The 13549-nt window shown below is 38.3% G+C and overlaps 1 protein-coding gene across 11 annotated transcripts in view; it reads left to right on the plus strand.

Moving 5' to 3' along the window:
• The window catches only part of LOC134538877 (troponin T), a 46096-nt gene extending 44025 nt beyond the window's left edge, over positions 1–2071 (plus strand). For all 11 annotated transcript variants that reach the window (XM_063380461.1, XM_063380460.1, XM_063380462.1 and 8 more), the window contains one exon: positions 1819–2071. The gene's annotated coding sequence lies outside the window, so the exon portion shown is untranslated. The remainder of the gene's footprint in view (positions 1–1818) is intronic.
• The last annotated feature ends 11478 nt before the right edge of the window (positions 2072–13549 follow it).

Raw genomic sequence — 13549 nt, forward strand, 5'->3', positions numbered from 1 at the left:
GTTGAAGTTATCAAAATAGAAATTTTAGACATGGACAGTTATTTATATTATTTCTAATTAAACATGACATAGATATTGTAAAGTTTTTAATGTACATCGATCATGTATAATGTTACGATCGCGCTTGGCTGCAGTGCTTGGCGTCGCCGCGCTCGTTCGGCCTGTCTGCGCCCCCTTCCACCCGCATCCTCTCCCTGGTATCTCGTGTCATACTATCTCGCGACATCCTGACCGTCGCAGCGCGCACCTGCCTCAGATCGAGTTGCGCAAAAGAGGCCGCACTGCGGAATAAAAGGACTCAGACATGTTTATCGGCGCGTTTTGTGGGAACCCGATGCTTGTTGCGTTTATCGGCGTTCTTTGAGCAGCCGCAGTGTCCTTCGAGGACTCACGACGCGTTTCTGGGCATTTCGACGGCGAAGGTCGCGCGATATCTCAGAGACATGCCCGATTGTTCTGGACGGGAACCCAAGGGCTATATAAGGAGGTTGGGCCGACCTTCGAGTTCAGAGTTCAGTGGGGAGTTCTCCCGCGGCGGAGTTTCCGGGCGATAGTGCCGCGGGTGCGGCTGAGTGGCAAAGTCCTTGGACGAAGGTTCCGGGGCAGGGAGTGAGTGAGTTCAGTGGAGTCGGGAGTTTCCGGGCGATAGAGTCGCAGGCGCGGCGAAGTCCCGAGTGAAGTTGCGAGCGAGTCGTCGAGTGGGATCTCGGCAAAGGGTGTGACGGCGGTGGCGGAGTGTGGCGAAGGAGTCCCGCGGCGGAGACCCACGAGGGGTGCTGCGGCGAGAGTTGCGCCAGAGGTGCTGCCCAGCGAGGTGTGTGAAACGAGTGACTGGGGAATTGACATTTATTTACGTGTAATTAATTATCTGCCAATTTAGAAGATTATTTGTGGGTGACAAGTAGTGGTAATAAATAAAACTGTGTGTGTGATAAAAATCTTTAATTGGGCTATCCTTTACGAACCCGCGGTAAATCGTAACAATATTATATGACACCCCAAACATACCATGGCTTTCGCTTATCAGAGGGCTTTTGTTTAGCTTAAGAATCGAAGGCATAATGACACTGGTTTGTTTATAGCTTGTGCTGTATGCTTATTTTTTGTATTAATAGGCCAGTAGTGATGTTGTGAGATGTTTGGATTCTTTGCTTGCTTTTGAGGGGGAAAAAAAACCTTATATAAAGCTAAGTCACAGCGTGTATCTCAAATCTGCACATACGTACAAACACCAAATTTCTTCTTTTCAACATCCTCCTGCACAGAAGAAAGCAATCGTTTCCACACTGGTTAGCGAGGAGTCAAGACTAAGTGAAGAATTCAAACATATCAGTATCCATAAAATTAATTGTGGAATGCTAATGTATACAATAAAAGAGAAAGGGATATTTTTGAAATTTTGTGGCTAGGATTAAGTGCATAAATCACAATATTTTTTTTTTTGTAGTTTAATATCCAATATATTTCACAAATGCCATTTCTAGGCTTGATTTTTTAAGGGTGAATACTATGCTTTGGAATTAGTTCACACAATTGAAATATACTTAGGTACACATAATCTATCTCATTTTCCATATTGGAATCACCTTCCTAAAGTTTTCGGTATTAATAGAGCAAATTAAGGCACGCACCTTTAACTGCATTCTACAGTGCTATTGTCAATAATGTTTAAGACGTGAAAATGCTTTGTCTGCCAGTAAAGCCCCGGGAAATAGCAGGAAATGCACCTTGCTGTTCAGTTGGCAGCCTAAACCCTGTGATGTTGCAGCTAAGACTCGTCCGCGCTCACACCAACTGACGAGACTGGGATGTTTCCAGGGGACAAGCTGTTTCGTCAGAGCTGAGATCCTGAACGCCAGCGAATCAGGACCGGCATCTCGGCCCGTTAACAACAGACACTTAACTGCTCCGTGTGTCATCTGGCTATTTATATGTGACAAAATAATTTTTAATTTATATACATACATTTTTTTTTTGTTGTCCAAAAAAGAATTTTGAATATGTTTTGTCATATAATGGCTGTTGTTTAATGTACGTCAAAAGAACTTTCCATTAAAACTGTTGAAGCCAATGTGTGCGATGTGATATCGACGAGTTGTGTGAGCCAATCGAACCCCTCGCTGGACGGCGGAGACAGCCGGGCGCTGCCTTCACCCAGCCAGGAAGTTCCCGGCCAGTCCGCCAGAGCGCTCCACTCGCTCGCGAGCGCTTGTGTTGTTAGTGTGGCACTGCTTCGAGGAACCGACACAGCCTTTTCATCACCTTTCGCTGTCAATGTTTCCACTTCATAATTATTCGTAATGTATTCTCAGTTACAAATAAAATGTACAAACAGTTAGTGGCAGTAGATTGTTCTTTTTAAATTTCAACAAATAATCTTTTAGTGCAGTGATGAGGGAAGTTTCTTTACTCGCACTTCGAGTAGAATCAAGAAATATCAAATAGGCTAGTGGGTATCAGAAATTGTTAACTGTAAAAAATTGTATTTGAATATGAAAAACCATATATATGCCTTGTTAATAATTATTCTTTTGAAAAATTTAGTTATTTCTTAGATAAGTCAAAATGTAAAATTTGTTTCTAATGTCTAAAACACACTTGCATGCTACAGATGGCAAAATGGTTTGGTCTGAACTGTATAAGGTGTATAATGTCAAGGAGGATCACACATACAACCCACACAAGCTTACAAATACCCTCACCTGATTTTGAAACGGAAAGAAAAATTTGAGAAACTTTTTCCATGGAAGCTCATCAAGAAGAAAGAGGAAATTTGGATAAAATATAGTTGTTCATCTTAATTGATATTATTATAGAATCAAATAGGTTGAAAACACAACTGATGAAAACATTATCAGCACTTGCTTTCTTTTCAGCTTGTTTTGAATGTGAAATGTTTTTTTAAATCAGATCGAAACATATGGGTACCTGGATATCAATTTGGACTGGAACGCAGACGTATATATCGTTTCACCTTTATAACTTCTTAACTATTAACCTCAAATATGCAAGTGTGTGTCATTTTCTAGCATGTATATAAAGCTCGCTCACATGACCTGAGATTGCATCGCTGGTGAATGGAGCAGAAGTGTGGTGTGGGAGGGGTTGGACAGCATTTACCAATCAGAACTGGTCTCGGTCCTCGCTGTTCAGCGCACCTCACAGCCAGAAGTGGTGGGGGGTCAAGATCGTTGCGCCCGATCCGACGGGCATCAGCCGATTCAACGTGATGCAAGATCACTGGCGTAGAGCTAATGCTAAGGGGAACTTGAATCTAACTGTTTTGGTCCATCTTGCAGGTTTGAGAACAATGTTAGATCAAGAGAGATTTAGAGAAGGCGATAGTTTGCAACATTCCTCTTCTTCGGGCTACACTCCCTGGTGAAAGTGTAGTGCCAGTTCAGTAATGCAGTACCTGCCAACACGATCCCAACTGTGTCAAGTTCGCATGGATTATGGTGTCATCTGACTCTGTCACGAGGTGTTTCACATTAAGCCAATAGCTGTGCGCTCCAACGTAGCATTGACATTGCTTGCTCGTGTTTTTTTCCAAGGTATCGAACAAGCTCTTCTAAAAACTTGCTTATCGTAGTTTTTCCATTACATCATTCCTTTATTCAATTATTTCGCACATTTGAAAATAATCTTTGGCATAGTTATTTGCATTGTCATTTCCTCCATGTAATCGCAGTTTACTGGGATTGTATTCAGCTACAGATGCGCTAAATGTGCAATTGCAGTGTTTTCGATCCTAAAAAGGCTTCAAAGCAGTATGTTGTCGTGAGGCGTGGGCAACTTGCCGTTAGCCAAGAGCAAGGATGGCATAAGAGCGCTGAGAGTGGGGAACGGTAGGTTTCTGCCCGCCGCCTGCCAAGAGTATCTCCAGGGTTCTGCTGCGACCGCCCGGGGCAGGTTTCCTTGCGTGGGGGACTCTGCTAGGAAACAAGTGTCACGCGTATTACTGAACAGCAGACACACTGTGGTGGTGACGGACACTTCAGGTGTTGTACCAGCAGTGTTCAGGGATGTTATCATGTCATATGCAATCACTTGTTTGTGCTGAATTCAGTCTGGCCAAACCTAGTATACAAAATCTTCAAGTTATGGCAAACTATTTTATTGTATGTTTATTGTGATATTGTTTGCATAAAATGCTTATGCAGATTTTTTAACAAATATTTTACGTACTAGGTAACTTAAATTTTGTCATATTGCTGTTCTAAATAATTAATTATACCTACTTATATAATTTGTTATAATTTAACATTTATAATCTCTTGAGTGTTTACATTTGTGTACGAAGTTTAAATGAAACAATAGGTACTATATTTATGAGTAATTGGACGGAATCCAGATCATACAACTAGGAAACTATTATTAATTCTTACTAAATTTCATAGAGCATTTTAACTTAAAGCAGACTTATTGACTAAAAGGTACTATTATTTAATTGTTGTCTAATTTGGACATGTTTCTATTTCTAAACAAGACAATAAAGTGCTAGACCCAATTCTGAGATACAGATTTGAATATAGGTATGCAGGCAACTATTTGTGTCATCGGTAGTAAAAATATACTTCCTGTCCAACTATATTTCAGTCCAACAGTACATGCTCATTTTCATAAAGATATTTCGATAATTAAATAGTGTAGATGCTCTTCAGAAAAAAAATTAAATTACAAAAAAAAGTGTGTATTACGTACATAATAAATAATACTCTAATAGCGTCATCACGAAAATCCAATTATTTCCTTGCTTTTGAAACAATAAAATTTGAATGTGTTTCTTTGTTTGTATTTAATTTGTGGCAGTTAAATTTGCGCAAACTGCAGGAGAATTAGGCCATTTAATTATTTTTTTATTAATTGCAAAATTGTTAGCGAGTATTTTAATGTCTTTGAGGTAACTATTACAACACCCGAAGGATTGTACATTAGGTTACCTACATCACAATTTCAGGTACATAATAAATTCAATAATTTTTTTTTTTTTTGTTTGTTTGTTACCTTGGGAACAACCTGTAGAACGTTTGTGCTTCCGAAATATTCGAAGCTGATCGAGATTTTGAATTTGAATCCATGTTAACGCCAAATGATATACATACTACTATGTTCGATTCATTTCCTGTGCTCTTCTAATTCGTAATAGTTTTAGTTAGCTACGAGCAGAAAATTATTGAGAATTTGCAGTGGTTTCGTCTTATTGTGCCATGGTATTTTCTGCAGTCTGAAGGGCTTTTGCTCATGGAAGTGATACAGCCAGTCATGATAGATCATGCGGCTATTCCAAGTAGATATGTGATTTTAAAGGTATGAATTGATTGGGTTGTATTCTATTCTTTGGCATGAAGTGGATGCCTGCTGTGGTACCTGTGTGTTTGGTAATGGTCATTTTATTGTTTGTGTTCTGTAAGTAAGTCAGCCGATCACGATAATTCATGGTGCGGCTTGTTTGGTTTCATTATTTACTAGCGTAGCCAGCCAACTCTGTATTCCGCATGATATTGTCCTGGCCCTGTTGTCCGTGCTGGGGCGACTCCAGGATAGCTTCCATGATGGGCTATCGTAGCAACAGGAACGCAGTTGTAAAAAATTATGTTTAACAAGTCATAAATTGCCCATTTAATATTTGCAAATTTACAGTCAGAAATATTGAACTTAACATACAATTTTGCGACCAAATAAATGTAACGCAGAACACACGAATTTAAGTATGTGTTATTTGACTTAGATCCTAAAACAATGAATAGAAAATGGACACAAATACACATTTACAAATATGAGATTACATTGAAACAATAAGGAAACTGAAATATTAATTGTACTAACATTACACAACAAAATATAATCTTTTATTTTTTGGTAAATCTTTCAATAATACTATCAATATTTATCCAAATGTGTGTGTGTGCATATGCATAAGGCATAGTTCATTAAGCCTTTCTTCAAAAATTCTTGGATCTCAGCCATGTTTTTGTCCTTTCTGCCGTGGCTACACTAACTGGTAACTGGTAATGTCACTAGAACTGTTAGTGTCTAAATATAGTAGGAAACATTTCCTCTTCACACTTCAAAATAACAATGACAGTTTTTGGGACTTTTAATTAATCTGATACCTACTTAAAGCTCACAAAACTACTTTGGCCTCCTGTACGTGCACTACTCCTTCAAGCTTCGCTAATGTAACACTTACTTCATTATTCTGAATAAAAGAAAAACGAGAAGCAATAGTTTTGGTTTCTCTCTCAAATCTGCACCCTTACTTCTCTTGAGAAGAATATCGGGCACCAACAAACGAATGTCAAATGATCTCAAACAGTCCTCTGAAAAATGGGATTTCTTATCTTATAAAATCCAAAATGGAATTATAGACGGCATCAGTATCATAGTTCTATGTATCTGCCTTGCAGTTGTTAGATGTTTTCTTATTTCTACAATGAGTTTCGAAGGCAGTGATTTTGCATCAGAAAACACTTGTCATGAACAGTATCGCCACAGTTTTCTCTCCTAGCCTCGAGAACAGATGAAGTATCAAGCATATCAAGTGCTTGTGCTTGGAGGGTACTCGGTGGAAATGTGATCGTCAAAACATCAAGGAGAGAGAACATTGCTATGTGATATTCACTGGTCAGTAAGGCGTTCAGCAGTCACTGCTTTTGAGGCTGTTTTCGAGACTAGCCGTAACGATACTACGTAAATGCTCACGAGACTTGAGCACCGAAGTGTCTCCTTCCACCTCCTAGTCTCACATAATTTATAAATATTTGAAAACTAAAACTTTCTTATAAACTTCTGTCTTCTGGCAGATTGGTCAAAGAAAGAAATGCAATTTTTTTTTCCCCCCATTTTGGAAACAGTATTGCTAATTGGTGGCACTTGGGATGATTGTTTAGGCAGTGGTTCTGACATGGACGTATGCTGGCATTTTTCTTAACTCCCATTATTTCTGTGACTGCACCAGAACTTTTATGAACCAATAAACGACAACTGTCTGGAGGAATATTAACACAAAGATGTGGATCGAGATAACTATCTGAAAGCATCTGTGAGACTAGTTTTCCTGTCAGACGTAGCTCAAGAACATCCTCGCTTTCACAATCACAGCCGAGTTCTTTGCCTTCTACTATTTATTCATAGGCACCGATAAACATTAAAAAGTTTTCATTGATGGCTGTTTAATAAAAAAATACCTAGCACTAAGACTTAACTGCTCTGTAGTCTCATCAAATATGATTGCATAGAACCCTGCTTTTTTTTATTCTAACTACAATAATTTATTGAATTTTATCACCACAATATTCTACGAGCTCATTCTGAATATTTTCCCCAGTGCAAGTTTCTCTATATAATGCACAAGTGAGATTCTTCGTCATTTGGTGCTACTCTGAATCTTAATAATTCCTTGAAATTCCCCTCATTTTTGCTGGTGTAGTCATCCAATAGGACACCATCATCTATCATCTCTGTCCTCGTAGCGGTACCTTCTGGCAACCACAATGGTTTCAATGAAGGGTCGCAATCTAACTGGGCTTTCATCTGATCTGGTTAACTCAGCCAAACTGAGCAACTGCCCAGGGAGGCAGATTTTAAGGCGGCAAAATTTATGGAAAGCTGTACAAAAAAAAGCATGGATTTTAAACGTCAAGTTCTTAAAATTTGAATCTCGTGTTTGCAACAGGGGAATATTAATTGACAACATTGGCAATGCTGATTCATTGCCATGCTACACGCATATAGTGGTGACTGGTGGTGACAAAGTGATACAGTGCAATGGTGAGAAACAATTAGTCGTTAATGTTAATGTTAATGTTCTCAATGGTATTAGCTGAAGTGATAAATTCAGTCTATTGCAGGACTTGATTATTTACTTTAATACTGCACACAAATGCTTCTTTCCATTCATCAAAGTTTGTTTAAAAATGACTTGATATGATGTGGGCTGTGTCCGACGGGCGCTGATCACTGATTGGCCCACGTGTCATGCGTGGTGTGGGCATTTGTCCCAGTCTGTGTCCTTTGGTAGCACGGAAGAATGAACACTCGTGATAATTGCTATTTCCGTTTCCCATTTCGAAGGGTAAACATAAAATAATGGACATTTATTAGAGTTTACTTTTGCCTTGCAGAACCAATAAATGTTGACCTCCCACAAATTTCACAAGTTAACCCTTTAGCCCCTGTTGACTTCTGTAGAAGTCGGCCAAAGTCGGGCCATACAGACGGTGGACCGCTGCAGAAGTCCACTGGATGCAGTGCCTTCCCGCCGGTGGACTGCTCTAGAAGTCCTGACGACTCTACCTCTTTCCCGTTTCGCTACGGTGAACTGCCGTGGAAGTCCGACCTTGGCGATAACTAGCGGGCTGTCGGGATACTAGTAGTACATTTTTCTGCCGCTAGATGTCATCACCATTCACTCGGCGACCTGCGGCACTGCCGAATATTTTTCGCGCCTAATTCACGTTTCTGGCTTCCTTCTGTAGTGGTTTTAGACGTATAAACATGGGAATAAGGTGCTAAATTATTTTATTTACGTTAACTTATAATGAAAATTTATTTTGTGTTATCACTGTGTTGAAACGTGAGTATGAGTATGTTGTGAGCTGACAATTATTATTTGTAATGGAAATTTATTCGTTTTTTTTTTACGAATTTTCCCTGACGGTTTTATTGCATTACTTTTGTGGGTTAGACTTTAAAATGAGCAAACGTTTTTACACAACCGAAGAAGCCTTGCAGCTTCTGTTTGACAGTGACTTTGAGGTCAGTAGTGATGAATCGGAAAATGAATCATTACCACGAAAAAATTCTACTCAACAATCGTGGTCAGGCCCATCGGCGTCTTCCGGCCCCTCATCAACACCTGACCCTGAATTGTCTGATGATTCTTCAGAGGGGGAGGAAGGGGATGAAGAAACAATTACATCTCCAGAAGCAAAATGGAAACTTGTGTGGTCTTGTAGAAATCTCACCCCACAAAAACATAAGTTTTCCTCCACAGACTCTGGACTGAAAAGCGATGTTGATACAAACAGTTTTTTCAGTTTGTTTTCCTTGTTTGTAACTGAACAAATTGTGGCTCATATTTGCCATGAAACAAACAAATATTTCACACAAAGGGCTGACGATTTGACGGACAGGACAAAGATAGAGTGGACAGAACTGACCCCAAATGATTTTTTTATTTTTGTTGCTATATCTCTCATTATGACCAGGGTAAAAAAGTTGGCTTTATCGGAGTACTGGTCAAAAAATCCGGTTCTGGAAACTCCGATTTTTTCTCAACTTCTTTCACAGGATAGATACTTGTCAATCCTTAGGTTCCTACACTTCAATGACAATACTGTGGAAACCACAGATTATTTATTCAAACTTCGTCCCATTTTGGAGCATTTTCGCAGGGTTTTCAGAGAACATTTGTACCCATTTGAAAATCTTTGTGTGGACGAATCACTCCTTCTGTTCAAAGGACGTTTAAAAATAAAACAGTATATCCCAGCAAAGCGAAGTCGTTTCGGAATCAAAATTTTTGTGATTTGTGATGTTCAAACAAATTATATTTTGGACTTTTTCATTTATTGTGGAACTGACACTGATCTTACAAAACACAATCTCGGTGTCTCTGGAGATGTTATTGCAACACTGGTAGAGCCCTACTCTTTTCTGCTGGCTGTACAATCGCGCAACTAATGCTTGCGGCACAGTGCGGCACAACCGGAAGGAAATGCCAAAAATGGCAGAAAAATTACAAAAAGGAGAAATGACATTCAGGTCTGTTTCAGGCCTAATGTTAGCTTTGAAATGGTGTGACAAGCGAGATGTTTATATGCTGTCCACTTTTCACACAGCAGACATGCAAGAGACTGCTAAAATGGACTACAGAACAGGTGCAAAACGTCTCAAACCTTCGGTTGTAATTGACTACAACAAGTCAATGGGAAGTGTTGACCGAAGTGACATGATCATGAAAACAGTTGAAAGCGTCAGGAAATGCACCAAATGGTACAGAAAGCTTTTCTTCCACATAATAGACATGTCTCTGTTCAATGCATTTTGCCTATACAAATTGTCTTCCGGCAAAGTGCCATATGCAAATTTTCAATTAGGCTTGATCCAAGAAGTTCTGGAAAAGTTTAAAGTTGACAGAAGAAGAGCAAGTGGGGTTGGGAGACGAAGTGATCCTCCACAGAGGCTGACTGCTGGACTTCATCTTCCAGGACAGCTGTCAAAGTATGCGACATGTATTGTTTGCAAGAAGAAACATGGGAAAAGAAAGCAAACGAAAATATTTTGTAAAGCCTGCAAGCAAACACTTTGTGAATTTCCCTGTTTTGCAATGTACCACGAGGTTGAAAACATTTTCCCTGGTGCCGATGCATAAAAAATTAATATTTTGATCAACTAATATTATATGTTTGAAAAGTTTTTGAATTTTGGGATCCTTTGCAAAGACTGTGTGAATTTGTTTGTTTTGCTATGCATAAGAAGGCGAAAGACATTTGTTTTGCCCATTCAATAATAGTAATGATTTCAATGTAGACTAATAATTCCAGTAAAAAATACTTTGTTTAATTATGCAGAGCTGATTCAAAGGTTGCAATGTAAATATTTTGTGTGCTGTAAATAATATGCTTAAACTATAAATATTTTGTTTATATGTGTTTGTAATAATATCAGAGCTAAAGATAGCAAGTGGCAATTACGTTTTTATGTAAGCGATGTGAGTACTCTGCAAGTGAGAGTACTATTATGTAAAGCTTTAAAACAAAGTATCTTTGTTATTCTTATGGTTTGCTAATAATTAAAAAAAATGAAATATGTATTCCCGTCAGCAGATTCATAAATAACATGAACTATATATACGTGTAAAATGTTTTCAAATATAAAAAAATTAACAACTGCTTTGTTCATTCTGCGGAGCAGATTCGTAAGTTAAAATAAAAATATTTTGTTTTTAATTCTACATAAATATTGACTGTTTGTAATCTAAACTAAAACACTGCAAAGAAAGAGTTTATTTCATTACAAACCAAGGTTTATTTTGACAAGTAGCCAGGTTTATTTCAAGAAGTACCAAGTTCTTATTCTACAAGTACACCTCAGCTAAGAAACCGCAGTAAATATTCATAGAAAATCTATACGAATTAAAATAATGTTTGTGCGCTGCTGCCGATTCACTAAATAATAATGTAATGGTAGCATGTACAATATAATCATGTAAAACGTTTTCTTTGGAAAATCAAAAATTACTCGAAAAATGTTATTTATTTTAAGAAGAGCGGACAAAACTAGCGAGCGCGCTTATCAGGTGGATTCCAGTCGGAAGAGGCCCGTACAGGGGGCTCGGCCGGCCGGCCACATGCCCGGCCACAAGGTAGCGCACGACGCACTCAGCGTCCGTCGCTAAAGGGTTAATTAAATATTCAAAACTTAGCTGAACACTCAATTACAAAACATGAAAATAATAAACAAAAAAAAATATATTTTGGTGCTCTAATTTACTGCACTCTGGCGACTAAAAATCAGTAAATTCGAACATTGGACATTATAATTATAGACAGCACTGTTTTCATTTGAACAATTTGATGACTAATTTAATGAATAGCTTAATACTCCATCTTGAATTTCTTTTTTAGTTCTATAGTGGTGTGCATTAACCAACTACGGAAACAGATTAGATGATGATGCAATTAGTCAGGCAATAATTTTATTTATAAGTAATTGTCTGATGTTTTACGAATCGTAGATCACAAAGAGAATGTAGGTATATGGTGCAAGACTTAACAATAAAAATTAATACATGTGCATAGCTTGTACTGTAATGCAATGAAACACACATAGCGACATGGTGGACGCAGTGAAGTCCTATAGCTGGAGCTGGAGCACAGTGCGAAGTTAGCCGTGCTCCGCGCAGGTGTCACGGACCCACGAGCTCAGAACACTCGGCTCCTGGTTGAAGTTGCTCGTTTCAGTGGTGGGTACGGTTTGGAACTTGCTATTATTACTACTGTTTGCAAGTGCCACTGATCCCCAGATCCAGCCAGAGGCCCACAGCTTGAGCTTTCTTTCTTCAAGTGATTCATGCAACTGGCAATTTTGATTTAATACAATTTCTTGGACATAAGCCATAGCAGTTTTTTCACTGTTTGTCATGGGAAAAATTCAAGAATGCAAATTAAGAAATAAAATTGAAAACATAAACCCACAGAGAATAAGCCTAAATCAGTTAGTTGATGTCAAACATAGGTACACAAACATGGACCACACAATAACGACAGCACACACACAGTGGGCTAACCATGATGAGACACGCTTCAACAGATATCTGTTCATCTTCATCGTTGTTCATATATTTGCTGCATTGTCCAGGCTTTGTCTGCCTGCATTTACTGTTATCATTGTTAGCCCACAGTGATCTTTTATCCTCCTCAGTGGGAATGTACACTATACTGTACATTCCAATCTGGTACGCTTTAATGCCAAGAAAGCACTTGTAAAATAAATCGTCAGATAGTGGTTTTATGACTAACTAGTAATTTTGGAAGAGGTTCCAGCAAAGAAACCTTAAATATTCTTATTATTATAATAATTATAGCATGTACAGTATATTGTACATTTTCTCAGAGTACAAAAATTTTTTTCTGATAAATTGGTACTGAGGAGTTATGCTGTTATTTTTTAAATGGCGGAATTCTTGTGCTGTCTGACATTTATGTTTGAATGTGTTCGTCCATGCTGTCTTCGTTGTGTTGTCTACAATACCTGTTTAGGTACAGTGTTTGGTTTATATGTTTTTATTTTTTAGTTTGCAATCTTGAATTTTTCCCACGAAAAACCAGTGCAAAACTGCAATGGCATATGTCCAAGAAATTGTATTTGAGCTTTTCATATCAGTGACACATCAGAAAATAGATTAGTGAAGCACTTCTAGAAACTCAGGTTTATCAACCACACCCAGGAAAGTAGGAGAAACATGGCATGAATAACAAACAACTTTATATAAAGTATTAGGCACAGTTTCTTGTATTTCACATACTGTACAAACTCAATTTGAAAAACACAACAAACCCATTTACACAATACTGAACAATGGAAATCACAATATGTAACCTAGACTTCAAACTACAGCAGCTTAGACTGAAACTAAACATCACATAAAATGTGTTCCATGAAGACATCTACGTACCGTCTACTCACAGTAATTTCACCCTTTTTTTAAATTCGCAGTTGCAAAATAAAACAAAGGTGTGTCCAAACAACTTTTAAAATCGCAATACTTACCAAGGTTGAGGAACTCATACCAGTGAAATGGAAATATAATCACATAGTACATAAACCAATAGGACCTATTCTACAATTAAAATATTTGATACCTAATTAGAAATAACGGTACTTTATGAGTCCTATTCTATTTAACAAGTGCAGCAAATTAATGAGTGCATACCCAGAAAGAAGGGCAAAAATACGTAACATCAGGCCGAGATCAATTGCTTCTGCTTTCATTGTTCTTTTGTTTGGGAAGACAATTTACCCCTTCTCCACAATTACGTTC

This window comes from Bacillus rossius, chromosome 14, assembly GCF_032445375.1.
Source record: "Bacillus rossius redtenbacheri isolate Brsri chromosome 14, Brsri_v3, whole genome shotgun sequence".
Taxonomy (NCBI): domain Eukaryota; kingdom Metazoa; phylum Arthropoda; class Insecta; order Phasmatodea; family Bacillidae; genus Bacillus; species Bacillus rossius.